Source organism: Rana temporaria, chromosome 6 (assembly GCF_905171775.1).
Source record: "Rana temporaria chromosome 6, aRanTem1.1, whole genome shotgun sequence".
In the NCBI taxonomy this organism is placed as follows: Eukaryota; Metazoa; Chordata; class Amphibia; order Anura; family Ranidae; genus Rana; species Rana temporaria.
In genome coordinates this window covers 195,121,244-195,148,271 of record NC_053494.1, presented here as the reverse complement: position 1 = coordinate 195,148,271, position 27,028 = coordinate 195,121,244, and the positions used below count along the sequence as shown (strand labels likewise).

The window sequence follows — 27,028 nt, the reverse complement described above, 5'->3', positions numbered from 1 at the left end:
TGAATGACTGAGCAGTGCTCAGCCTGACTCCATTAGGTTCCAGGAGTGCGATAAGAACACCGGGCTCAAGAATAAATACTTGAATAGAATCTTTTTAAACCAGAGTTTAAAGTCATGTTAGAGTATAACTAAAGGCACGTTTTTTTTTCCTTTTTTTTGGAGAGAGATTAAACCCTGTGTAATTTTTTGTTTTCTTATTGCTATCTGAGACCCTGTTAGGGAGATTCATCCTCTCTATTTATCCTGCTTACCATTATCATTGAAAGTTAAAGAAAAGAAAATATTGGGTTGTCCCCAGAAAAGTATAAGAGGGCAAATCTTCCAATAAGGACACAAGTTCTGGTGACCTAGAGGGGATTCCCAATGGATTTCCTTAATTTGCAAGGATTTTCTCTCACTTCCTGTTTGGCTATAGGACAGAATGTGTCTGGAGATTTCCAAAATGGGACACAGGTGTTTAAATAAAATCTGACAGGGGTCATAGCCCTCCCTTACTCTTTTCAAAGTGCAAAGTTGCCTATACAAAAAAACCTTGGTTTGCAAGCATAATTCGTTCCAGAAACACGCTTGTAATCCAAAGCACTTGTATATCAAAGCATTTTTTTTTACAGGGTATAAAAGAGAAGAGGGGCACCTCTAAGGCCGCGTACACACGGTCGGTCCAAACCGATGAAAACAGCCTGAAGTCCAGTTTCATCGGTCCAAACCGACCGTGTGTACGGCCCATCGGTCTGTTGTCCTTCGGAACAAAAATTAGAGAACTTGCTTTAAAATCGTACCAATGGACGGCGGACCATCGGTCAAAACCGATGGTTAGTACACAAAAGCATTGGTTCAAAACCCGCGCATGCTCAGAATCAAGTCGACGCATGCTTGGAAGCATTGAACTTTGTTTTTTTCAGCACGACGTGTGTTTTACGTCACCGTGTTTTGACCCGATCAGTTTTTGAACTGATGGTGTGTACACACATCAGACCATCGGTCTGCTTCAGCGGTGAACCAATGAAAACGGTCCGTCAGACCATTCTCATCGGATGGACCGGTCTCGTGTACGCGGCCTAAGTGTAGCAATAAGTTTCTAAATGTTGTACCTTCATTAAATGTAACCATATTGCTACACTTAGAGGCTCCTCTCTTCTTTTTTATACTCAGTTGTGACATGACGCTACTCTTATATCAAGACATCGCCTGTATATCAAGGCAACATTTATTAAAACATTTTGCCTGTCTTACAAAATGCTCTCAAACCAAGTTACTCTCAAACCAAGGTTTTACTGTAGTTCTACTTTAATCAAAGGGGGTGGAGTATAGAATTTAGAGGGGGCAGTCACTGGTCAGAGATCAGCTTTATTATTGTAAACGTAACAAATAAAAATGTTAAATATATTCAGCAATGATTAGAAACATAGAAAATAAATTACAGAAAAAAGGCCAAGTGGTCTATTGAGCCTGTCCACTTTTTTTGGTTGTTGCTTTTGTTTTTTAATTCAAACATTTGTATTTTTGGGGGGTGTTTTTTTCTGTTTCTGTAGACCAAGGCTAAGCAATGATAGACGGCAACTGATTAGTCCATGGTTCCAAATAAAGTATCAGACCCAGACAAAGAAATTGAAGATCAATAAGAAGGCAAAATTAAACCCTTTATAAGTAAGACTGCCCAATAATTTAATTTGATGTGCAGAGTCTTGCATAACCCCAATTGTGACAGGTTCCCCATAATAAATAAAAAAGATAAAATCATTTCCTAGACACACGTACCAATTAGTTTGCATACCTAAAAAGGCCCGGTGACAGCAGCATTGATATTCATATATTCATTACAGTTAAAATGTTATTTGAATTCGGAAAGCACAAAGGGAAAAAAAGAGAGTCTCCATTTACGCTATTGAAATAAACGTAACACACAGCTCCTCATTGCACTTTCTTTCAGTCATTGTGTGCCGGGATAAAAGATGCTGGTAATTTTATGAAAGCAGCCGGTGATTCCGTGAACCCGCCGCCCAGCATTAAATAGCTCTGTCCTAATGTTTAATTAGCATTTTAGTTACTTTGTTTCTGTAGGAAAAAGAATGGAAGGAGACATTTCTTTTAACAAGGACCGAGGCTTCTCCTTTTTTATTGCTGTAAATTACTTGTGGTCTATGGGTAACGTTCATCTGCGTAAAGCTTTTGCATTCTCAGTTGCAGCCGCAATTCTGTATTTAAATGAGCAATGTTGCAGACTTACATTATATCAGGTTATATGCATTATGTATGTATCAGTGTGAATTCCGGATGTACTTGCAATTAAGTACTTGGGCCTTTGTGTGAGTCAGAACTAATTTTCCTCTCATACAAGTCAATGGAAAGAAGCTTAATGCAGCCAAGGTGAAGGTCAACTGCAAGCCAGAATGTCCTGGGTAGGGACTCAATAACTTTTCAAACTGATCTTAAACACATTTACCCATCTACCTTAGGGCCCTTTCACACAGCGGACAAACGGACCGTTTTTTACAAGTCCGTTTACGGACTTGTAATGCATCCCTATGGGATTGTGGACTTTAGCGGATGATGCATCTGCTAACGTCCGTAACGATCCGCCTCCGCAAAGATCCGCTTTTTCAGACGGAAGAAAACCATATTTTTCTTCTGTCTGGCGGAACAGATCGGATGAATACACGGTCCGTATTCATCCGATTTCCCATAGGGGAGAGCGGAGGAAAGACAGGGCGGTCTCTGCACAGTGTGCGGGGACCACCCTGTCCGCCGACAGCTCAGCAGGGATTTACGGATGATCCCCGCTGAGCAGATGGACACACACGGGGCGGATCAATACGGATTCACTCCTTGTGAAAGAGCCCTAAGACACTATCTTTCCTAGCCAGCCCCATCCCTTGTCCATGTCACCGCTCTAAACTGTCTTGGCTGCAGCACTGCTCCATTCTCTTCTGGATTTTTACAGGAGACACAGAGGGCAGCTGGAACCATTGGCTCCCACTTCTGTCCAACTTCTGTAAGGAGGGAGCAGGGTCATAGCTTAACAATGCTGTATGTGTCTATAGATGCACACATCCCGTCTCAAGAGCGTGCATTTACAGATGTAATCCATGTGCTTAGTCTGCTTGTCTTCAGCAAACTGTTTGCAGGCTTCCTTGTGCATCATCTTCTGGGATGACAGCCATGCAGACCAATTTGATGCAGTGTGTGGCGTATAGTCTGAGCATTGACAGGCTGACCTCCCACCCCTTCAACCTCTGCAGCAATGCTGGCGAGGCCTGTTCTGAGTGGGACCTGTCCTGTTAAACCACTGTATGGTCTTGGCCACCGTGCTTCGATCAGCTCAGTTTCAGGGTCTTGGCAATCTTCTTATAGCCTAGGCCATCTTTATGTAGAGCAACAATTATTTTTTACAGATCCTCAGAGAGTTATTTGCCATGAGGTGCCATGTTGAACTTCCAGTGACCAGTATGAGAGAGGGAGAGTGATAACACCAAATTTAACACACCTGCTCCCCATTCACACCTGAAACCTTGTAACACTAACAAATCACATGACACCAGGGAGGGAAAATGGCTAATTGGGCCCAATCTGGACATTTTCACTTAGGGGCGTACTCATTTTTGTTGCCAGCGGTTTAGACATTAATGGCTGTGTGTTGAGTTATTTTGAGGGGGACAGCCAATTTACACTGTTATACAAGCTGTAAACTCACTACTTTACATTGTAGCAAAGTGTAATTTCTTCAGTGTTGCCACATGAAAAGATATAATAAAATATTTATAAAAATGTTACAATAATATTTACTGTCAGTCAACTTTACCGAAGAGCAATACATCTTTCTAGTTTCATTTTTTTGCTTTCTTTAACTCCCTTTAGGAATCGAACTGTAACTTCAACTGACTTTAAATTATTTTCTTCCCCAAGTAGGTCTATACAACAAACACCGGATTTCTGGCAAACTTCAGACAAATTATACACACCAGCTGTGTAACCATCTCTGACTGCTAGGGGAAAGCAATTACAGCTGCCAATTGGATTGCACTGACTAGAAGTAATTATAGGAGTCTCACCATGGTGCCTTTGGTTATATACATACATTGCAGGTCGTATTTTGTTAAAGGTTTGAAGGCAAGCTTGGATGTTTAACTAATGATCGACCAAACTTGGTAGAGCCAACAGAAGAAAACAATGGTTGAGAAAATATTACATGCTGAAGAGTTTGAAACTTTGTACTACAGTTGTGAAATTACTTTTCCCAAAAGTACCCATTTTTTCAAGCTAGTATTCAACTGAATAACAGCATTATTATTCTTAATAATAAGGTAAGATGGTATGGGTCCTGAGACACTGCTCTGAAATTGGCTTAATATGTTACGGAAATAAAAATGTGAGCTTAAAGTATAAAGCCTGGTTGGTTGAATCAGCCTCTGACCCCTTATAACAGAAGAAAAGCAAGGATACAAACCTTGCTCCAGAAGAAGATACAATACGCTATTGTAAAAATGCTTAAAGGCTAAATTCACCTTGGTTCACTTGTTTTTTTATTCTAACTCCCCTATGTACCAATCTAGCATTATTGTACTTATTTTTCAGAAATAAAACAGCTTTCCATTAATTCTACATACACTTACCTCACTGTCCTCATGGCTGTTTAAAAACACTTCTTCATTACTTCTGCCTTACTTCTTACTGTCATGACACATGAAGGAATTGACCAGCTGACGGCATTAGCAAGCACCCTGCACCATTTACCCTCCTACCTACCACCCTCTTCCAGGAGGGTAGGAGAGTAGACGATGCAGGGTGTGTGCTAATAAGGTCAGCAGGTCAACTCCATCCTGTGTCAAGACCTATAGCCTGTCCAGGAAGTAAGGCAGAAGTATTTTTAACCACTTCAGCCCCTAAAGAATATACCCTCTTCCTGACCAGAGCACTTTTTGCGATCCGGCGCTGCGTCGCTTTAACTGACAATTGCGCAGTTGTGCGACGTTGCACCCAAACAAAATGTACTTATTTTTTTCCCACAAATAGAGCGATCGTTGCTATAAAAATGCACTGATTACTGTGTAAATTACACTGGCAGGGAAGGGGTTAAACACTAGGAGGCGATGAAGGAGTTAAGTGTGTCCTAGGGAGTTATTCTAACTGTGGGGGGCTGGACTACAAATGACACGACAGTGATCACTGCTCCTGATGACAGGGAGCAGTAGATCACTATCCTGTCACTAGGCAGAACAGGGAAATGCCTTGTTTACATAGGCATCTCCCCGTTCTGCCTCTTCGTGAGATGAACTTGGGCACCCGGCAGACATCGACTCAGCGGGACCCGCAGGCACACTCAGGTACGTTGCTTTGCTCAGCCGTGCCATTCTGCCGACGTATATGTACAGGCGGTGGTTGGCAAGTGGTTAAACAGCCATGAGGACAGTGAGTTAATGGTGAACTTAGACTTTAAAAACAAAAGAAAGTAACCATTCAGATGTACACTGAAGTAAAAAATGGAGTGCAGCAGCTACGTAAAGCCTAACAGACCTTGGTCAGTGTCAGGCTATGTTATAGATCTTTCTGTCATGAGTAACCTCCACAGCAAGGGACCTGCTCAAGGATGACCATGACTAGTGATGTCCTAGATTGCCTGGGAACACCTAGAAGAAGGGAATGAACTACTTCCATAAATATTGCTATGTGCTATTGTGTCTAAACCCCTCAAGCCTGGATACAGGGCAGCAGAGAAGTTTATATAAAGCTACATAGTAATTGCAATAGCGAAACTGTTGTTGAAAACAAAAAGCCATCAGAAGATGCATGATCAAATGCTTCCCAACAGAAAGTGATCAGAAATCTAAAATGTTGAGTTTTTACCAGAGCAGGAGATGGAGAGAGCCCTTACAATGGGGCATCCTGTTCAATATGATAAGGGCAATTACCCCTTTTTTAGAGGCATTTTGTCTTCTGTTGCATCTCCAATTTAGAAAAATAATTGCTACACATTCTCTTTAAAGCTGACCTTCATTAACAAATGGAAAGTCAGCCTAACCCCTGCACCCCATCACAATGAATTACCTCAGTCCCAGCCTTTAACGCTTCTGGGAGACGGGATGATGTAACTGTGTCTCCTGGTAGAGTTGAAAGCTTGAAGTCCCACAAGAATGGAATTTTGATCTGTCCCCTTGCCTCCCAGATACCTTGGAGGTTGGGACCAAAGTATTTTTTTCCCCAAATGGTTTGTTTACAGATGGATCAGGGGACTGGCAAGAAAAGCCAGACCTTCTGTTTGATCATTATATCATTATATCATTATAGAAGATTAAAGTGATTGTAAATGATCACCTTGTAAAACAACCCATTCAGTTTAAAATAGCAATGAAAGGCAAAACATTTGTGTATAGATATAAAAATACATTATAAATACCCTTTTCCCCTTTTTTTAAAAGTGATCACATTCCCTCTCTTCTCCTACATACAAACTGGGGGGAGGAGAAGCAGCAGCACACTGAGCTTCCCAATGAATGGCTGTGCATCAGGGGGCATGTTAGGACAGGTCTGATCATTGGAGAAGAGCATGCTAGAGAACTTACCACGGTGTGTTCTCCTGCTTAGTGGGCTCAGTTTTTAATAGGAAAGAAGAGAACTGGATACTTCCTCATACAGGTACATGGTACAGCAGGCACATATCAGGAATATGTTTTGGGGTAACAAACACTTTAAGTGTTAACATTTTATTTTAGAGGTTATGTTTCAGGGTTTGAATGAGGGTTAAATATTCAGGTTAGCCAAAAGCACATGGCAGACTTTCGACATGTTGGGCACAAAAATTCCCTTCACTAAAAATCTACGCACAGTGGGTTCTTGCTTCAAAATAGTATAATACCAGGAAAACCATTGAGCTCTGACAGCCAAATAGAGACTAGCTTTTGTCTTAGCTGACTCTTTCCCAATGGCTCCAGCCTTTCTAATCTCACTGATGGTTAGTGAGGATGCCAGCCATAGTGATAAGTCAATACTTATGACCTGTACACACGAGCGGAATTTCCGTCTGAAAAAAGTTGGATGTTTTTTTCCGACGGAATTCCACTCAAGCTTGGCTTGCATACACACGGTCACAAAAAAAGTTCTCTGAACTTTCGAGCGTTAAGAACGCTGTGACGTACACACAAGGCAAGAAAAAGAAGTTCAATGCTTCTGAGCATGCGTCGAATTGTTTCTGAGCATGCATGTTTTTTTTCCATACAGACAGATTTTTTATTTGTTGAGTCGAAAAACGAAGTCGGTCGGAAATTCTGGAAACAGTTCGATGGGGCATACACACGGTCAGAATATCCTATGAAAAGCTCCCATCTGAATTTTTCCATCGGACATTCCGACCGTGTGTACGCGGCATAAGGCTCAGAGGTAGAAGCTGGCAGACCAGACTCTCCAAGATTTATATGTACCTGTTAATCAATTTAACCTCACATCAACTGAACCATAAATTTCTATTTTAGACTTTAATGTATGCCTTCTCTAGCTGTTGATATAAAAATGGAGAGTGATTAGAACTTAGCAGCAACATTATACTTTTGTTTGCTATGCCACTATGGTTTCGGTTTTCTATTCCATTTCAGCAAATACGAATTTCAAAAAACCCTAATCAGAAATTAGCTGAGACACTTGATATATAAAATATAAGCCATTTCAAAATATATAATGAAACACATAACAAAACAGCAGCCAACCTTTGGCAAAATGGGTTTAGTACACTCAAGCAACTTAATACATTTAAATCTTGTACAGAGTTCAACAAAGAGAATGTAAATGATAGACTGTGTAGGCTTAGGTATTATTCATCTCATTTCTTTCACTGTAAGGCTTTTCTCGTGCATGGTTCTGTATATAATTAAAGCACTTTGCATTATGTGCATATTGTAATCAGTTAACACTCAGGCTATGTGGAAGGTTAATCCAGAGAAACAGGGCAGTCCATTGTAGAAGACATCTTATTAAATTTAAAAACTGACTTAACAACCTTTCATGTTTCTAAGCCACGAAACCTAAAAGCGATCCACACATGGCTGTTTTTATATTACTTTTTATCAGCAGTTAAAATGATCTTGGACTCTTTTATCCAATTCTGGTTCTGGCACTCCTTTCTGTATCCTGATTGGATACAGTCCTTTTAGGCCCCGTACAGACGTGCAAACATGTATGATGTACACACCATCATACAGAAATCCGCGCGTACTCGATACGCGGCGACGAGGCCGCGGCGACGTGCGCGGCCCTGGCAGTTTAATGCTTCCGCGCATGCGTCGAAGTCATTCACGCATGCGAGGGATGGCGGCCGCTCGGACATGTACGGTAGGTCTGTACAGATGACCAAACATGTCCGACGGACAGGATTCCAGCGGGCATGTTTCTAAACATGTTTAGAAATATTTGCCCGCTCGAAAAAGGCCCGGCGGGCGAATGTATGCTGGATTCCTGTCCGCTCGGCTGTACAGATGACCGAACATGTCTGCTGAAACTGGAACGCGGACCAGTTTCAGCAGACATGTTCGGTCGTCTGTACGGGGCCTAAGATTGACAATTTTCCACCAGGCTCCTTTGACAAAAATCGACTTTTGCATTCCCTTATGGGAACACAATTGTACGAATTGTACAACTGTACGATTGGACGACTTCAGTGTAATTGGTACCTATATATACTGGTCGGTCCTGATCCTTGGAGGTTGGGTTCATAAGATCCCCCCATTAAAATGTTTGTTACTGAATTCAACCTACAGGGCATTTATATCTGTATCTGCATAATTTTATCTTCTGTTGTGTTGAATATTTCACGAATAATTGAAATGGTTTAGGTCTATTGAAAATGGTTTACTCTACTGAGAATGTTTTTTCTCTTCTGGTCTATAGTTTAATTCAGGGAGACCTTGGAGCTGAACATAAGGTAATCAGAGATATTAGAGGCAATCTTCTGGTGCACACTCTAAATCTTTCAATAATTAACACTCCCAAACCTGTGTGCTCTCCTCTCAGACCTCTTACCTGTTTCCTATCTTAGTAGATGGAGTTCCCATTATTGAGCCCTCTCTCTCCCTAAACGCTATAAGGTACCACACGTTTTTGTACACATATGTTAATGCTATTATTATAGCAGTCGACTTAATATGCATTCCCCATTAAAAGTTACATAAATATTCTGGATCAGTCCATGTTTGTACTGACTTTTGACATGTTTTTACCTTGTCAAATGGTCTTTATTGTTTTTTTTTGTTCCAATATTATCAATAAATTACTATTCCATTTGGGGTGTCTGGGAGTGGCGGGTGGTACCCCTGCTATAACATCAGATTTGCTTCTGTATTCAATGTATAAAGGCTTGCGTGACTCATACTTTGCCACTGTACTGATATACGATCCTTCATTATTAGATAACCATATGTGGAGTGGATCAGCTCATGCATGAAGGATTGGTGGTGCCATTATCTAGTGCATTTAAAAGTGTATACCCTTTACACTGACGGTTAGGCCTCGTATACACGATAAGATAGCCAGAGGACAACGGTCTGAAGGATCTTTGTCCTAGGTTAACCTATAAAGCTGACTGATGGTCCGTCGTGCGTACACACCATCAGTTAAAAAAACGATCGTGTCAGAACGTGGTGACGTAAAACACAACGACGTGTTGAAAAAAATGAAGTTCAATGCTTCCAAGCATGCGTCGACTTGATTCTCAGCATGTGTGGGTTTTTAACCAATGCTTTTGCATACTAACGATCGGTTTTGACCTATCGGTTATCAATCCATAGGTTACATTTTAAAGCAAGTTCTCATTTTTTTAACCTAAGGTTAAATAACCTATGGGGCCCACACACGATCGGTTTGGACTGATGAAAACGGTCCTTCAGACCGTTGTCCTCTGGCTATCCGATCGTGTGTACGAGGCCTAAGAGTCAGTATTATTGGGTGATGGTGATGGTCTTACTTTCCCTTCATTTTTGAAGACACCTTAAATGGACTTTGGGCAGATTGATCAAACATTTTATTTTTGATTAACTTTTTTTATATTTATTTTAAGCGCTACACCTTTATTTCCTTTAATTGTATTCAGCAACATAGTTCTAGCAGCTTATTTTCTTGTTAGTTTTTTATTTTCCTTTTGTTCTTAGCGCAACAAATTTGTTAATTTTTATGATCCTTCGTTATTGGTTATATGTAATAACAGAATGTACCAATGTTTCCATTTCTTTATGAAAAATGCAATAAAAATGATTAAAGGGGGGTGGTGTTGAGGCCTGCGTGTGAGCTGTGTTATCTTTTATTTAATCCATTTGCAATCTATCTTTTACATCTCAGTTCTGCTTTGATATTCATCTAATTAATTACTCACCTGAAAATAACTCTCTGTGTGACCTCTTGGAATGAGGATACATATTATCTCTCTGACCCAATGTCAATACTTGTGGTGCATGGTTTGAATTTTTGGGAGAGGATGCATGAGGAAGTTGAAATCTTTGTATGATAAGGAACCGCAAGGATTGTTAACACATTATGTGCAATTTCTCACCATAGCCTTGCCCCTTGTTTGTGCCTCCCACCTGCAGGTAGTGAGAGCCTTTTGGAGTTCCGTGGCCTAAGTTGGCCCTGGTCTTCTTTTTGGATGCAGTTTTGTTTCCAGGTTACCCTCTACCCTGATGAAGGTTCATCCACAAAATGCATCAAAAGGCAACCCTTTACCTACCCCGCAAGCAATACTTCTTTTGAAGTAATTTTGTATTGCTGATTGAAAAAATGCATAATATATTTTTATGTATATGGGGTACCAAAAGCAATAAATCTTGTAGGTACTAGGGACAATACTCCCCCCTGGGAAACAGTCCAACAGCCACAGTGGGACCCCAAACGGGTCAACTCGAGGATGTTGGAAAAGTAGTCTTAAGGTTCCAGGTCTGTCTGCCGGGATAACCCATCCGCCTTCCTGTTTTGAGGCCCTGGCCCATAATTGGAAGGCAAGAGGCTCGCATTCAGTCCTCTCCAAAAGCCTCTGTCGCAGCTAGGTCCATCACAGTGGTTCTGTGACATTTTCGCTTGTCACAGAGGCAATGATAACTTTGTACATGTTTAACAATTTTAGTTTCATGGTGGGTGGAGGATGGACCGGAAGTGGCATGCCAGTGAAGCACCCATGATTTCAAGAACTCAAGTTCTAGCATACTCCCTAGAACCACCATCAGGCACTGATGTACAGGTAGTGTTTACCAATCGGTGCCTTTGTTTGAGCAATAATCCTCCTCCTCAGCAGAGGCCATGTGACTTTTACGTTAGCTGTAGAGGGCCCAGACACCTTCTTTTTTATTTTGTTCCCTATTAATCAAGTATATGCTTCAGACTAAAACTTTGTTCTTGTTTGTGGACAAGTCACAGCTTGAAAGATAATCATATTTAGATCAGCACTGCTGTCTCAGATATTCTGTGTCACTCCTCTAAAGAGACAGATTTCTTTCCATCTAGAAAAAAATGGAAAGCAATAAATAAACCTTTGTTGAAATAGAGCCCACAACACACTCCATGTAAAAATGTTGCAAGCGGTTATTATGAAGGAAAACAAATAGGCTGACCCTTTCAATAGTAATAAACACATTCTGTGTCCCTGGCTTATATGTTTTCATCATGCTTGCTTCTTGGGATATTATTGTTTTTGTGATTTTGATTTTGAGAGGACCAGAGGCGTAAAAGTAGGTAAAGTGATTGTTCCAAGAAACGTGGCTGAAGGATAAATGAATAGATTTTCACAAGTCAAGAGGATCTTAAGGTAATTACTCTATATTAGAGTTTCATATTTTATAAAGCCATGTTTTATATCCTTTTTATAAAATATTTATTTTACCAAAAATAAATAAAGAGTTTAAAGCTCAACTCTATATGCAGATGATAAAATATCTGTTTTACTTTACAAAGGGTTTGTATTTCTGTCCAATTATCACAGCTAGGAGGATGAGACCACTTTCTCCATTGCACTTAAAGTGTAAGTAAACCCTCCTATCATTTTCAGCCAAGGAAACTGCCATCTTGGCCTCTGTTTAAACTTCATTTGCCATGGTGCTGCAAATGTGATCAGCTATGACACCAGTCATTGGCTGGTTTGACAATTTGGCTGAGAGCACAACAAATGTGACAGTTAGCATTTCGGCATGCTTTTTTGAACTATTAAATCACTGGGTTTACTTCCGCTTTAATATGTTATTGGTGTCATCTACACTCCCCCAGCCTGCTGTCTGGGCAATTAAAAAGTAGCAGCAAACTGATGAGCTCATCATTCAGCTCTCTTATCTTATCAGCATGTTCCTGGTCAGCAAGTTTGCATGCTGCACACCTACCTACCTGTCCACTAGTGCTGCCCCTCCCTATTTCAGTCTGCTGAAATAGGGTATTGCAAGAAGCTGATACCATGTCAAAATACCTAGCCAAGCCATGATACTAAGCCTTGTGCAAATCACAATCTTGGCACACCTTAATAATGTATGTAGCACTACCCCCGGAGGAGCTGCTGGTTTGTTTTGGGTCCACGCTCTGTGACCAACCCCTTAAAATGGCTCAAAATCCTCCCTTGACACACCTGGTAATATATGAGTTGTGGTCAACAGTAACTGGTGGGGGAACACAATATCCCGTTACACTACAACAGATTTTTGCAAATAAAAGGGGTTACCTTAAATGGAAGGGATATTGCAGTATGAAAGATAGGCTGCACACAGACTTCAGATAACCAAAGTAATGCTTTACTTAAAGTGGAAACAAATGAACATAAGTAATACAGTGATACACTATTTGCAGATCCCTGCAGTGTCAGTAACAACAATAAGGTTTAAGTATGAACTAGACTACAATGTCATGTAGACCTGTGTAAGCACACAGCAAGAGGGACCCCTTTAACAAAACATACACATTAAAACGCCCTCTTACCAAGCCTCACCGAGCTCTCTACCTCTCTACAATACCATATAAGGTAACAAAACTGATTACTCGATCAACTATCAATGAAATGAATATTAACAATATGCAACACTAAATAGATAACCCTTGGGTACTATCACTATAGCTAATCAGTAATGGCCTGGCGTCCCAGGCCAAACTTCAACACAGTTTTATGCTAATAGTTTGTGCACTTGATCCCCCAACATTCTCCGTGGTACCAGAACAAAATGTAAACAACAGGTGGCTCTAACCCAACTCGGCCACAGGAGGGAGCTGAGATCCTTCACGATCAGCAATGGTAGTCGAAAAGCGTGATACCCCGATACATGTATTAATGTAATGTAATAATGTACTGTATAATGAATGAATTCCTCCATGCAAGAATGGCTTAGCAAGTTTGCACATGTAAAACAGTTAATATATATATATATATATATATATATATATATATATATATATATATATATATATATATATATATAAATCTTTTCATGTGACAACACTGAAGAAATTACCCTTTGCTACAATGTAAAGTTGTGAGTGTACAGCTTGTATAACAGTGTAAATTGGCTGTTCCCTCAAAATAACTCAACACACAGCCATTAATGTCTAAACCAATGGCAACAAAAGTGAGTACACCCCTAAGTGAAAATGTCAAAATTGGGTCCAAAGTGTAAAAATGTTGCGTGCCACCATTATTTTCCAGCACTGCCTTAACCCTCCTTGGTATGGAGTTCACCAGAGCTTCACAGGTTGCCACTGGCGTCCTCTTCCACTCCTCCATGACGACATCACAGAGCTGGTGAATGTTAGAGACCTTGTACTCCTCCACCTTCCGTTTAAGGATGCCTCACAGATGCTCAATAGGGTTTAAGTCTGGAGACATGCTTGACCGGTCAATCAACTTTACCCTCAGCTTTTTTTTAGCAAGGCAGTGGTCTTGGAGGTGTGCTTGGGGTCTTTATCATGTTGGAATACTGCCCAGTCTCCGAAGGGAGGGGATCATGCTCTGCTTCAGTATGTCACAGTACATGTTGGCATTCATGGTTCCCTCAATGAACTGTAGCGCCTTAATGCTGGAAACACTCATGCAGCCCCGGACCATGACACTCCCACCACCATGCTTGACAGTAGCCAAGAAACACTTGTCTTTGTACTCCTAACCTGGTTGCCGCCACACACGCTTAACACCATCTGAAGCAAAATACGTTTATCTTGGTCTCATCAGACCACAGAACATTAATTAATTTCCTTAGTCTGCTTGTCTTCAGCAAACTGTTTGCAAGGTTTTCTTGTGCATCGTCTTTAGAAGAGGCTTCCTTCTGGGATGACAGCCATGCAGACCAATTTGATGCAGTGTGCGGCGTATGGTCTGAGCACTGACAGGCTGACCCCCCACCCCTTCAACCTCTGCAGCAATGCTGGTAGCACTCATAAGTCTATTTTCCGAAGACAACCTCTGTATATGACGCTGAACACGTGCATATAACTTCTTTGGTCAACCATGGCGAGGCCTATTCTGAGTGGAACGTGTCCTATTAAACCGCTGTATGTTCTTGGCCACCGTGAAGGAGCTTAGTTTCAGGGTCTTAGCAATCCTATTATAGCCTAGGCCATATTTATGTAGAGCAACAATTCTTTTTTTTCAAATCCTCTGAGAGTTCTTTGCCATGAGGTGCCATGTTGAACTTCCAGTGACCAGTATGAGAGAGTAAGGCCGCGTACACACCATCGGTCCAAACCGATGAAAACGGACTGAAGTTCCGTTTCATCGGTCCAAACCATCCGTGTGTACGCCCCATCGGTCTTTTGTCCTTCGGACAAAAATTAGAGAACTTGGTTTAAATTCGAACCGATGGACCGCTGACCGGTAGGTCCAAACCGATGGTTAGTACACAAAAGCATTGGTTCAAAACACGCGCATGCTCAGAATCAAGTCGAAGCATGCTTGGAAGCATTGAACTTCGTTTTTTTCAGCACGTTGTGTGTTTTACGTCACCGCATTCTGACCCGATCGGATTTTGAACTGATGGTGTATACGCACATCAGACCATCAGGCCGCTTCAGCGGTGAACCGATGAAAACGGTCCGTCGGACCATTCTCATCGGATTGATCGACCGCGTGTACGCGGCCTAAGAGGGATAACACCAAATTTAACAGAGAACTTGTAACACTAACAAGTTACATAACACAAGGGGAGGGAAAATGGCTAATTGGGTCCAATTTGGACATTTTCACTGCCAGTGGTTTAGAAAATTATGGCTATGCATTGAGTTATTTTGAGGGGACAGCAAATGTGCACTGTTATACAGGCTGTACACTCACTACTTTACATTGTAGCAAAAAGTTAAATTTCTTCAGTGTTGTCACATGAAAAGATATAATAAAATATTTACAAAAATGTGAGGGGTGTACTCAGTTTTATGAGATACTATATATATATATATATATATATATATATATATATATATATATATATATAGTATATACATATAAAATGTATGTCAACAGCATGTATGTCAACTGTGTTCAGCTTTAATAAAAAAGACAAGGACCATTTCCCTTTACATTATTCCCCGTATAGCACTGGAGGTGATAATGGAGCCAATATTGAACGGATGTACCTAAAAAATTGATTCAGCACGAACACCTGAGCATTTTGCTATTCTGGAGGAATACTGTAGACTTATCACAGTTTACTCAAACACCTGAAACCTCTCTGGGGAATAGACAATCTCCAGTCATCTCTCTGGAGACTAATAAAGGTTTCTAGCAGTGTGCAACTAAATCGAGAAGTTAAACAAGATATTTATCTCTACGTCTTTCTATCTTTCTATTTGCTGCCATTGTTGCTTGAGATAAGAAATGGTTTCAGGAATCCAAACCTAACTTCACACTGTTCAAAATATACCAGTGCAGAACAGTCGAATCATCTGATTATTTTGTCAAATTGTCCATAACAAGACAAGAGCAATTCCTGGTACTGTATTGCTTTTCCATTTGTAGCTGTGAATGTACATCTAGTTCATTCTTTCTGAATCAATTCACATCCTCAGCAATAAGCTACAGTATGCTCGCAAGTCTCCTCCAACCTTCTAATATTCTAGGTATTTTAGGAAACCCCCCACACACAAGCCTTTCAGGAAAGTAGAGAACAAGGCCCAGATTCTCAAAGGAGATACGACGCCATCGTATCTCTGAGTCTGGGCGGTCACCTCTGTGGTTTTTATTTTTTCTGCTTTTTCTTGAATGACAATTTTGAAAAAAAAACAATATTTTTTTATTTTGGCTGTAATAAATATCCCCCAAAATTATATAAAAAAAACATATATGCTCCTCAGTTTCGATATGTATTCTTCTATATATTCTTGGTAAAAAAATGCAATAAACGTATATTGATTGGTTTGCGCAAGTTATAGCGTCTACAAAATAGGGGATAGAATTATAGAATTATTTTAATATTTTTTTCTATTAGTAATGGCGGTGATCTGCGATTTTTATCATGACTGCGACATTATGGCAGACACATTGGACACTTTTGATGCTATTTTGGGACAATTGTCATTTATACAGCGATCAGTGTTATAAAAATGCACTGATTACTGTATAAATGACAATGCAAGTGAAGGGGTTAAACACTAGGGGGCAAGGAAGGGGTTAAGTGTGTCCTAGGGAGTGATTCTAACTGTGGGGGGCTGTGCTACCAGTGACACAACAGTGATCACTGCTCCCGACGACAGGAGCAGTAGATCAGTGTCCTGTCACTAGGCAGAACAGGGAAATGCCTCGTTTACATAGGCATCTCCCTGTTCTGCAACTTCGTGACACGATCGCCGGCACCCTGCGGACATTTAGTCCGCGGGCCCCTCGGTCACACACACGGAGCTTGTGGCGGTCGACAAGTGTTTAAGCAATAGCGTGTAATGAAGAACATACATTTGCAGCATTCAGTAGGACTGGGTTAGTGCTTACCAAATTGGATCCTAAATAGGTTAACACCACTGACACGCCCAACTAGATTTCTGGAGTACAGTAATGTGATTGGCAAATACAGGTTTTCAAGGAGAATGCTCAGGCATCCAAGCTTCTCTTACTCTTAATCAACAGTCATGTTTTTAAAATGCTAGGCTTATATGCAACCGCTTAGACAATTATCTGGAGTTATGCTTTAATATTCTAAACCCGTTTGCGCGGTGTGAGACTACTACACATCCATTGCTTCTCCGCAGATTCATGCAGGCCATTTGTTCATTTCTTAAGTGTTTCTGATTAGATCTTGTTTAGCTGCAAGCAAAGCAATAACTAAGATCTCAGCTGCATTAAATGTGGATTTGTTTAACTCTGATCTATGAATAAGCCTCTACAGATTTCAATTACTGAAAGAAATAGGCATGGAAACTCCAGAGGTAGTTATACATCTGCAACTCTCAGACATCTTTCATAGCGATGTATACTTAATAACAGGGGGGTTAATGGGAGGTTAATATCTCTTACCAGGCAGTAAATAACAGTTATAATAATGATAGGTAGTTTAATTCAATAGCACACTCAGAAAGCATCTTTAAGGTGCACATATATAGTTGTTCCTACCCTCTGGCAATGAAAATGAAATATCTAAGGATGCACTCTTGTCAAGGAGATCTTTTTTGGGTTTAACTTTGGGAAATCTGGAATCTGTGGCTGTGGTTAGAAATTGGCTGCTAATAGATTACCTCATCCCTCAATTTTGCTTTTAAATGTCCTTATTTCTTCTGAGAAATCCTCACTTCCTGTTCTTCTGTCTGTAACTCCACACAGTAATGCAAGGCTTTCTCCCTGGTGTGGAGTGTCGTGCTCGCCCCCTCCCTTGGACTTTGGGAGAGTCAGGACGCCAACTAACACACAGCTCATTTCTCTATCTGCAACGTAGAGAGAGTCCTGTCTCTCCTGTTGTCCAAGGGAGGGGGCGAGCACGACACTCCACACCAGGGAGAAAGCCTCGCATTACTGTGTGGAGTTACAGACAGAAGAACAGGAAGTGAGGATTTCTCAGAAGAAATAAGGACATTTAAAAGAAAAAAAATGGTACTTTACAACCCCTTTAAGTTTCATTTTTTTTCATTAATGGGGAAACAAAAAAGTTCCATGGAGAAGGAAACAACCTGTCACATGACACAGGTCATGTGACATGGTTCTCCTCCAAGTGTTATGCAGAGAACACTCGGAAGAACACTGCATGCTCCATACTGGGCTCTACTTTTTAAAACTGATGTCCAACTAGGCTATGGAATCCTAATACAAACCATTTCCTAGCCACCTAAAGCTACTTGCCTCAGTAATTAAAAAACATCTAAAAGAAATCCCCCCACCTGAATTTGTGGTCACATGATTTGCTGACTCCTAATTCTTCTATGTTCTCAACTGCAGATATAGGAGGCTCTTTTTTGCAGGTGCCCATGTCACTGCCTGGTGGTGTGGGCTCTTCCCATTGGCTTTCCATCAGTGGAGTCCTCAGAGTTCCTGAATATCCAGATATGTGGCTAACCAAAACAGTATATGAATGTAGTTTATATTCATTATTGTGTGGTGAACATCTAGATGCAGTCGTAAGTCCTAATCCGACCCGTTGTATCTATGCGCCTGATTCTTAGAATCAGTTACGCATAGATATCCATTAGATCCGACAGGCGTAAGTCTCTTACACCGTCGGATCGTAACTGCATTTTTCCGCTGACCGCTAGGGGCGTGTATGCTGATTTACGCGTCGAAATATGTAAATCTGCAAGATACGCGAATTCCCGAACGTACGCCCGGCCGACGCAGTAAATTTACGCCGTTTACGTTAGGCTTTTCCCTGCTATATGGTGGCATAAGTACGGCGCATCAATTTTAAGTATGGCCGTCATTCCCGTGACTAAATTTGAAAAAGTTACGTTGTTTGCGTAAGTCGTCCGTGAATGGGGCTGGACGTCATTTACGTTCACGTCGAAACCAATGACGTCCTTGCGGCGTACTTTAGAGCAATGCACACTGGGAAATTCCACGGACGACGCATGCGCCGTTCGGGAAAAATGTCAATCACGTCGGGTCACAGTAGATTTACATAAAACACGCCCCCTGATCCAAATTTGAATTAGGCGGGCTTACGCCGGCCGATTTACGCTACGCCAACTTACGGAGCAAGTGCTTTGAGAATACAGCACTTGCCCGTCTAAGTTGCGGAGGCATAACGTAAATCAGATACGTTACGCCCGCACAAAATGGCGCAGATGTATCAGAATCTGGCCTTTTGCTTGTGAACAGTTGTATAGCGTATTTTGTACAGTGGCATATTGATAAGTAGTAGAAGATTAGCATTTACAATCAATTTTATGATTATATTATGAATTATTTTATGGCAATTTGAAGAGAGTGGCTTATTAAGGCACCTTGGGAAATGGAAGGACTGTTAAAGGGTATTCCCAGTTTGTTCTTACATATTGTTTTCCACTTGAGAACTTGCATTTTTTGTTTTATCCCTGCAGTACAATAATGTCATGACAGGAGGTGACACCAAACTGGTCAGCAGAGAGCCAAGAACTGTAACAGTGATTCGCTGATTTCCACGTCTTAAAGAGGATCTGCAATGGAACATATGAATGTAGAATCGGATCATTTAAAAGGGATTGGGAAAGTTTTCTTAAATAAAAATTAGGAATTGGTTGGCGTGGACTGGCCAAGAGGATTGAGATGGGTTTCCAATTGTGCCTACAGGTGGGCTTTAGGAGCAATCACTTTACTGTCCAGTGAATAGGGGAAAGACATATTCTCTCTCCATTATGTTCCTTAAGTCTATAATAAATATGTTGGCACAAGGTATTGTTAGAACCTGGTAAATCCCCGGGTATCTAAACTAAAATGTTGTGATAATGATAAGAAAGTAGCTGTTCTCTCTTTTCTCCCTGTTGTCTTCCTTCTCTTATGTATTTTTCCCGTTTCCTATTGCACTCCCTTAGAACGTAGCTCTGGCTCTCTGATGGAAAAATGGGAAAAAAATTGGGCATAGGAAAATGGGTGAGCAGCCAATGCTATTTGAGCGCTACACTAGTTTTTTTTTTTTTTTTTAGCTCTCTGATGCCAGCCGTCCTAGGTCAGAGAAATCGAATCTCGAAAGTACAGCCAAAAGAACCTAACAACGCCTCAGTGCCCATCACTATGTTTTGTTTACCTAGCAAAGTCAGTGAAGATTTTCACTGGTAATACATTAGGATATGCATAGGTTTGGCAACCAATCAGATTGAGTGTTCTAGTAGTCCCACACCAATAAACTAAAAATTAATGAATCATTGTACAAAGGTAGCATTGCATTTTATTAAACAGCCCTAAACAGTAATTAATTGACTAAACGCTGGGTTCATGGAACTAGGATTAATGCAATGTAAACTGTACACAAAAGTTTTTGAACATTTATTGAGTTAGCACAAGATTTCTTCAACTGTCTTCCCCTTTATTAGTAAGTATAATGAATATCGTGTTTGACAGAACATTGTAAATCCCTATGCATTTGTAAAACCCGAAACCTGAAAATTTACAACGTGTTAAATTAGTATTTTTGCGCTTAACAAATTCACCAACTCATCCTTGGCTTATATACTAATTTCTGTGCTAAGCATCCCTCTGCAATGGAATTTCAATAATCATTCGCTAAGCACTAACCATGCTTATTGAATTGCAAACTGCACAAATAGACAATCTCTATGGAGTTACTACTATGGAATCCCTTGTCTATTAATGAAAGAAGACATTTTATAAAATAAAATACTGTATGTAAATGTCATTAAGTCAAAATGTACTCTCTACCTTCTTTAGTCACAAGAGTTACTCAGGAGCACAATAAAACAAACACACACCGCTGTGATTGATAAGCTCCAACAGTATGCATGTCATTACATGCAGCCCTTGTATCAAGTGTCATCATGGTATCATACATCTTCAAGGTAATCAGAAGGGCTCAAAATACATCATTGAGTTACAAAGGGTAGGAGAGTCATCTGAGGTTTAGAATGCTTTTGGGTTTCCTTCAGGAACTGTTCACAATGTGTTGGATGCAGAATCACATCCAAAGCATTCTGATTCTACCTTTGATTGCATGGGAAATGTTCTTTAGCAAGCACCATAGAACATAGAAGATAACAGGAAGCCAAATTCCAAGCAATTAGACCATAGTACATCCTGCTCACCAACATTAAAGAGTGAACTCAGCCTTTTGAGTCAGTGCACCCTTTTAGACCCAGCAGTTGAAGGACAATTGACTAGGGCCAAATCTGCCTAAAAACCAACTGGAATATGGTTGTACGTTGAATGAGCCTTCAATGTGGGCAACAAATTCACGTAAATAAAGATTGACTGCACCACAAGCTGGATTGTCTAATAAGCTCACATCAATTGGTTCCAAAGAGTCTGAACTATTTAAGCTGAACATTCACATTACTTGATGCCAAGAATATTCTTGACTCCTGTCACCTGGCTTAAAATGCTCCATATTTGCTCCTGTAACCCCACCATGAATAGTCAGGCCAAGCACCGAGACCAAACATTCATTTTTCTCCTTCACATATTCCTTGCAGAAGTACTCCCTGTCTGCAGTAGTAACATGGCCAACTGTTGCTTGTTCTCAATAGACATGTGCATTTGTTTTCGTCCGAATGCATTTTCGTCTGAATTTCGCGTTTGTTTTAACAAACGGTAACAAATGTCCAAATCCGTCCAAAATCCGAAATATCCGACATAAAAAATGCTTTATTTTCGTTTTGTTGTGAAAACAGTTCGATATAGATAGGAGATTCGACATGACAATGACAATAGTAATCTGTGTCTATGGAACCTGCAGTTGAATATGCCTAACCTAACTCTTAGTCCAAGATTATTCGACATAGAGAGAAAAGATTTGACATTATAGGGACATGAAGATTCGTCGAAGCAGCTAAAAACATACGATCGCCACGAGCGGACATTTATGGTCAAATGCTCGGCCCATAGGCTATAGAAGAATTCTAAGGTTGGTTGACTAGTAATAATAATTAATAAATATAATTATTACTAGTCATACAACATTAGAATTCTACTATAGCTTGTAGGCGGAGCATTCGACTGGAAATGTACGGTTGCTTTGTCAAATCTTCTTAGAACATTCGACGGACACCATAAGCCTTCAATGACAGATTCAACCTTAATTAATTCGGATTTTCGAACTAATGCATTTCTTAACGAAACAAAATTAATAAAAACGAGTTTAGGAAGTAACTAAATCATTTTATTTTTCAGAGGAAAACTAAATTCCGAAACAAAATATTTCACTGTGCACATGTCTAGTTTTCAATGTACAGGTGCTGTATTACACCTTATTAACGCATTGTCATGTGTCCACCAATAATTAGCTCTCTGTTTATCCTTCTGCTTTCACAAAATCAGAAAAGGTGAAGGAGCTCATCATTGGCCTGTTTTGCATCAATAAATATGTCTACCATCTCGTGTAAGTGACTTTTCTCGAAATGATAACTCCTGAGGGATGAAGTAGACAGAAGGAAATACATCTTATTGCAACTTAATTTAAACTGTGCAAGGGCAAAGCAACAGATTCACATTAATGCCCTCCTTCCCCAAAGCTCCATAGCTGCTAGGAGCATTAAAAAGACAGACTTGTGTAAGCTCTTATATCCATACTGTTGGAGTTCAAATTAGGCTGATGACTCTACTAACCCAATGTGACAGCAACGGGACAATTATCAAGCACCAAATGGAGTCACATGCTTCTTCATACCTACAGGTACAATATATATTTCTGAGGAGAGTAGTGTGGTGGGGGGGGGGGGGATTATACATGTACTGCTGGGGAAAAGGTTTAAATTAGACCTGCATTAGCAAATATTCACATTATATGCAAATTCTTCCTTTCTTGTAATAAAATAATAAAATAAAAATAATGCTTATTATGAGTACTGTATAATTCCACATCAACCTATACGTGCCATCTTTGATTTTGTCATTCCTTGGTGCCAGGTCATCAAAAGTATAATTTATTTTGCTTAAATTAAAAAAACGGAGGTGGTCACACCGAGAAGATGAATGGTCTGGTGTCACCTCTGTCTGTCACTGAGGGAGGAACCACAAATGACACAAACAGGCTGATATGGGAAGCACTCAGCATTCTAACAAATAATTATTTTAGATGTTTTTACACAACAAAGGAAAGGAATACCACATAAAAGGCAATAAAAGATGGAGAACTACTCAGAACATCATGAGACTAAAGGAGAAGCATGTTTAGCACCAAAAGACATGTCAACAAGAAGTTTGGAAGGCGTGGTTCTTTAACAACTAATACATCACAGAGTTATAGATACAATTGGATAATCAGACTGCGAGTAACGTGGTTAACGAGCGCTTCGCAATACGAGCACTGTATTTCTAAAAATCCTAACTCGGTTTGCGAGTGTTGTCTTGCAAAATGAGCAGGATTAAGGCCAAAGCGGTATGCAGTACTGCGTTTGGCCTGATGTGGGGGGGCGCCGGCGCCGAATGGCACCATTCGGAAATGCACAGAAAGGACCGAGGACAGTTTGGCTGACTGCGACAAACCTTGGAAAGTCTCGTGAACGGAGTCTTTCCGAGGTTTGCCGAGGTCAGCCGATCTGTGCTCAGGCCTTTCCGGACATTTCTGAGGCTCTCTGGCATCCCCCGCCTCTGGCCGCATGCGATATTGCATGCCATTGAAGTCAATGCAGAACAAATCATTTTCGTTTCCATTGACTTTAATGGGAAAACTCGCTTTGATATGCGAGTACTTTGGATTAAAAGCTTTCTCCTGGAACGGATTATGCTCGTAATCCAAGGGTCCCCTGTATGACATTGTATAGTCTACAATCAAAAAATTATGAGACTAAATTCTGTTTTCATGAAGCAGCCCTGGCTTAAATCCCACCAGTCACATATAACTCTATGGCCGGGTACTAACGAGCAAACATGTACGATGAAACCGGTCCGTCGGACCGTTTTCACCGTACATGTCTGCCAGAGGGCTTCTGTACGATGGCTGTACTAACCATCGTACAGAAGTCCGCGCGTAAACAATACGCGGGGAGTGTCCGCGTCGTCGCCGCGACGATGACGCGGCGATGACGCGGCGACGTGGGCGGGCCTGCCATTTAAAGTCTTCCATGCATGCGTCAAAGTCATTCGACGCATGCGAGGGACGGCGGGCGCTCGGACATGTACGGTAGGTCTGTACTGACGACCGTACATGTCCGAGCGGGCAGGATTCCAGCGGACGGTTTTAAAACACGTCCAGGAATATTTGTCTGCTGGGAAAAGGCCCAGCGGGCAAATGTTTGCTGGAATTCGGCCCGCTCGCGCCTACACACGACCGAACATGAATGCTGAAACTGGTCCGCGGACCAGTTTCAGCATACATTTTTGGTCGTGTGTATGGGGCCTAAAACACATTTTTAGGAGACCCAGTTCAGCCGTAATGTGGCCCCATGACAACTTTAATATATTTTTGTACGACTTTGTTGATGCATGGCCAAAAGTGGACCTTTCAGTAACTTCACGAGTCTCCATGAATACAATCCTAGCTTCTCATAATGTACAACAGTATCATTTTTGCAAAAAAGCGAAAAAAAAAATATCATTAAAAAGCAGTCTGTGAGCGCTAGTCAGTGATTGCTTAGGCTGAGATGGCAGGATTAGCCAGCTGCAGGCAAGGGGAAGCCCTACCTTATTCTTTTCTCCCCATGTAATTAAAGAGTGACATTTTGACTTTACAGCATGCCACAAGGTAAGGGTTTTCAGTGGCAGTTGATCTGTGTCAAACATTTGTGAACAAAGCCAAAAACTGTAAGGGCGCCAGGATTTGCATGATTTGGTCATCTCTGATCCGGCATCTGGTGCTGGAAGCAAAGGATGACCCTGGATGATGCTTGAACAAAGATGTCACCATCCTACTAGATAGAAATGCAGATGAAGGCATTGTCAAGGGAGTGATGTGATCTGTATGAGAGGTACTCTTGTATGAGAGTGTTACTCTTACACATTGCTTAGCAAGAATACACTTAACATTAAAAAATACTAATGATGTCAGGTCCATTTTAACAAGCTTTAGATGTCCAAAAGAAAATACTGGCACACCAGCCTGTAGGGCAACTGTCAGAACAGTTGGATGGCCAGTCAAAGGCTGTTGGCGTTCACTAAAAACAATGTTCTTTTTGGAAGCAATGAACCTTTAAGTCTTGACAAAACAGTAATTGTTCAATGCTGTTTAACAGTTATAAAAAATAGAATATTTTTTTTTTTTAAACTATAAGATTTATGCTTTAATCAGTAGTCTATGCTTTATGCTGACTGCCGAAAACTGAAACTTTAGTTGTAAACTTCAGACGGTCTTAATTCAGATTAAGCATTCATGCATCATTTGGATTAGGGGCTCAAGATGAAAAGCTGCGGACTCTGCAATTAATTTATCTTGAGTCTCCAACAAACTTCCAAGATTAGAAAGTAAATCAACACTTTCCTCATTAATAGAAATGAGTACGCCAGAACCAGGCATGTTTGCTTAGTAGGGAAATGTAAGACATTATTTGCTCACTAAGGTAAAGAGGTTGATGACCAATATATCTGAAACTAGGAGATGTCCGTTGTGCTAAGCCATCTAGAGACTGTGGGAAAAGAGGCAAGGACAGATAAGGTACATTAGAACTAAGGCCTTTAAGCCAGTGTACTGCAATCCTAGAGATGAATATGCCATGTCTATGATCATAAGGCATCCTGAGCAGTGCCGAGTACTTCTGGGGCCAAAGATAAGTCGTTTTTGAAAGGCAATTTTTACTGTAAAAGTTGGGCTTGGCTCTGACCCATCCTGCTTCCAGAGCATTCCTCTCGGTCAATGAGGCTGCCCATCATGTTAGGCTTGCCCCACTCATCTCATCCAATAAGGAGCCTAGAGTGGGGCTTATGCCACATACACACGATCGGACATTCCGATAACAAAACCGTGGATTTTTTTAAGATGGCTCAAACTTGTCTTGCATACACACGGTCACACAAATGTTATTGGAAATTATGAACGTCAAGAACGCGGTGACATAAAACACGTACGACGAGCTGGGAAAAATGAAGTTCAATAGCCATTGCGGTTTGTCTGCTTAAATCCGTGCATTTATGCAATTTTGTGGTTGCAGCTGGAGTGGTGCAGTCCAGAGATTACTGGTATCTATAGATTGGTTGTAGCCTATCCGGCTACGGCCGACAATAACAGAACAGTTTTCCTATTTAAAATGAATGCCTTTATAGGCTGAGAACAGGTGCAGTGCATCGCACTGAATTGAAGCAAACCGCCGATTTGCGGCGCACAAAACTGGAATGCACCATGGCGCAGGGGCAATGACGTCATCGCACGAGCGCCGTATGTGTTCCAGCATGGAACGCACTACGGCACCGGGCACCTGTCATTACCAGAAGTAACAGGCGCGTGGAGCACCTGTTACAACCGGTGCTTTGCACTATTGAGGTGAAGCAACAGGTTATTATTGTTATTATTATAAACAATTTATATAGTGCTAACGGTTTGCATATTGATTTACAATTACAGTTACAATACAATACAATAAATTGCAAGAGTGTTAAAACGGCCCTCCTCATATGAACTCACAATCTAATAGGGTAAAGCGACTGATACAGGTTATAACTGTAAGGGGGTGAGCTGATGGTAGTGATAAAAGTTCTGTTAGTTGGTGGTGTGATAGGCCTTTCTGAAGAGATGAGTTTTCAGAGATTGCCTAAAGGTAGCCAGAGTAGGAGATAGCTGGACAGATTGAGGTAGTGAGTTCCATTAGAGGTTTACTGCAATGGAAGCACAGTAGCATACAGTATATTCACTTCACCCCCCCACTTTGTTTTTGAAAACTACATTTGGGGGCAATTCATCACATCCTACCCCATATTACTGGGAACAAGAGTAGCTTGTAACTAATTTTTCCCATGTGACAGTGCTAATGATTGGCTGGTCAGGCTCTATGCATCATATGGGGGCATAGAGGAAGTCATACGTTTTGTATAAGTTCCAATACAACTCAGAGCTTA

General features: G+C 40.9%; 1 protein-coding gene across 1 annotated transcript in view; it reads right to left on the bottom strand.

Annotated features, from left to right (window-relative positions):
• Positions 1-27,028, bottom strand: part of LRP1B (LDL receptor related protein 1B) — a 1,757,966-nt gene that overhangs the window by 987,593 nt on the left and 743,345 nt on the right. The gene's annotated exons all lie outside the window — the stretch shown is intronic.